Source organism: Cariama cristata, unplaced genomic scaffold (assembly GCF_000690535.1).
Source record: "Cariama cristata isolate BGI_N322 unplaced genomic scaffold, ASM69053v1 scaffold1669, whole genome shotgun sequence".
NCBI lineage: Eukaryota > Metazoa > Chordata > Aves > Cariamiformes > Cariamidae > Cariama > Cariama cristata.
The window spans coordinates 16,709-19,939 of NW_009637224.1; positions in this window are offsets into that span (position 1 = coordinate 16,709).

The window sequence follows — 3,231 nt, forward strand, 5'->3', positions numbered from 1 at the left end:
TGCCATTCTACCACACTACCAGCTAATGTAGACCTAGCCTTTTTCCTTCTGTTGTTTTTTTTCCTAAATGGAAAGTAAATATTTAATCTCTTAAACACTTGTAAAAACAGTGAATAATTTAAAGTGTGGACAATTTTTGGTTAGCCCTTTCTAGCAAACATCACTAGGGTCATGTGAGCATTTTGCTGTTTAATTTTTGTTTGCTTAGCACTTCTTTTCCCACAGGATTAGTTTTGCAGAATGACTAATAGCTTAAGTACGATGCCTCTGCTTCCCTCTTCTCATCAGTCTGTAATGCAAGGCTGCTCTCTTGGTGTACTAGACCTTAAACTGTTCTAGTTACTGAACACTGTTTTGCTAAATTATTTTCAACGTTCTTGGAGAGATGAAATGCAGATAAGTCATCTAAGTTGGATCTAGTTCATCATGAAGATGGGAATCTGAGCTTTAAATTCTGATTTTAGTTCACTATTTTTTGCTTTTCCTATTTTTATACAAAGGTACCAATTTTTTCTAGGAAAAAGTAAGGGGCACAGTCAACCCCTCCATTCCAATTTAGAATGCCATTCAAATTTTGTTTACATTGTTTCTAGAAATACTCACATTTTAAGAGAGCATATGGTATTAAACAGATTAATTTAGGAGATGATTCTTCTGTTAGGTGTAGCTACGACTACGTGTTGAAGTATCGGTTACATATCCAGAAGCAGCGTGTTTTAATCATGCTGTTCTTCCTTTTGCTGAACTTCTGCATGAGGGCTGCCAGACTGATGTTATTCTAGACATGGGAGAAAAGGTGAATTGCTGAAAAGTCCTGTACAATGGCTTGCTGCTCAAAAAGCAGCAGCAGATAGGGTGATTTTCGTCAGTTCAAACCCTGCCACTGCTGCGTGTGATGTTTCTTGTAAAAGCATGAGAAACCACAGTAATATGGAAAACACCTTCACTCTTGCAGTTAACCTCTTCTGCAGTGACATGACAAATCAGGCCTCTGTACAAAATAGATGGTTGTTTCTTTCAATGAGGTGAGTTCACAAGACACTTTACCAAGTGCTCTGAACTTCTGTCCAAAATACTGTCTTACAAAGGACATTGAGAACTTCTGCAGAGACCTTTCTGTTTCATGCAATGAGGTGCATGGCAAGAAATAGGAAATTAACAGCTGTCGGGATATTGAGCTCTAGTCTTACAAAACTGAAGACAAAAGTATCAATAAATGAACAAACAGTAGGGCACTGTAGCTACTGGGCCATATTTACTACAAGCTTACTTATTTGAAATAAATCCTGAACAAAACGTTTCTAAGTTGTTGCAAACTAAGAAGTGACTTCCACAATAAGAAATTAAATTATAAGAAATTTGTGCTGAAATAAAACTATCAGTCAGAAGTAATTGGTTGTGTAAATACCAGAACACAGTCCATCACATAATTTAGAAGTATTTCTCTCCTCTGTGTAGTTTGTGAAGTTAACTGATGGGAGCCTCAGGTGCAGTTAAGCTGCACAGATTTTCCAACATGACTTAAAAGGTTGGTTTGGTGTTCTGTCTTTGTGGAGTTCCACTGTGCATTTTCAGCATGTTTGATATGGTGTTGTGTCACCGTTTAAGGCTGGGCTGGCAATTAAAGCTGATGACAGATGTTCTTTATTAACCCCTTCCTTCCTCACAAGGGGAAGGAGAGGAGAAAAGGGAGGGACACTTATGGGTTGGAAAATTAAAACAACTTTAATAAAACAGTAACAATGAAAAAGAGTATAATAATATTAATGCTAATACTAATAGAAATAATAATTTAAAAAAAACCAACCACTAAACCAATATTGAGCTTCCTAATGATGACCACAGAAGTGTGTACCACGGTGGCTCCCGCTGTTGACGTAGAGCTTCCCCATGATGATCATGGATTTGAATTTGCAGTGGCTCGCACTGCTGATCCAGCAAGGCGGGCACCCAAATGTCCCAGACTGCATTCAGCAGCAAACAATTGGATTCAGGATTATACGGATCGGGATCAGAGGCAGGAGAACAAGCAGGGTCTCACAGGGATGCCAGCTATGAAAGAAGAAGGGCTGACCCCCTGATCCCTGAGCTTTATACTGAGTATGATGTGGATGGGAATACTTCATTGGTCAGTTTTTGGTCACTTGTCCTGTCCGCACTTTCCCGCAGGTGCGACCCTTTATACCTTTTCACATGTGGACCATAAGAGAGCCAACAGTGACCTTGGCTCCCAGAGGAAGAAGTATAAACATGGGCCTTTCTGTATACCAACCCTGCTGTTACTTTAGTAACAACTATAAACATCAAGTGTTACCAATTCTGAAAGCAGACACTGTCTGAAAAACATGTAGCAAACTTCAAAAAGTACAGTTACTTAGAAGGAAGTTAACTGATGGAAAAATCTACTGAAAGGAGAATTGGTCCTGTTTTAGCCAAACCAGGACATGTAAGAATAATGTAGCTTTTAAAGTGGTGTCATTTACCTCACCCTTCAGCGTGTCTAAGGGTCAGCACTCATTGATGTAAAGCTGTGAAATGTTTGCTGTAGAGAACCACTTGTAGATCAACAGATCCAAACAAGATCTTTGTACATATGTACTTCCTTTTCTGTATCGCAATCTTGTGACTTTAAAAAAATGCTTTTATTCTAGAACAGGAATTCTGGACCCTTTTATTGAAGGGAATGCCCCTTTCTCCCTGCAGAAAACAAACCCAGCAATCACATCTAAGCTTGCCAGAGTAGAATCTGAAGCATTGTATGCGGTCTTCACTGAAAGAGAGTCCAAAGGTGCTAATGTTAAATAAAATACAAGAATGTAACCACAGCCTGCAGTAAAATACTTTCAGATAAGATTATGGCATAATTTGGATGGAAATATCCTTTCTCTAGAGCTTTTAAAGAAAGCAGATTAAAAGGAAGTCAGTTCTTTCTTGTGTGCTTTGTAGAAACTACATTCATTGATCTTTGATATTTATTGTATTGTTAGAAGTATTTTAATAGTTTTAATCTAGATTATAATTGAAGATATGGATTTGACATGTGATTTGAGGGTGCCAGGAGCCTTCATTACAGATTAAAACCCCCATCAAACAGCACTTCTGTACCTAAGGGTTATTTGTTGCGAGAAAAAGCCCATGTATCTGTACTACAGGATTGAGGTTGGTGCTAGCAATCTAAAAATGCATCTAGTTCTTTTGGGTGTATTATATTGGATTTTTTTAAGTAGGGAA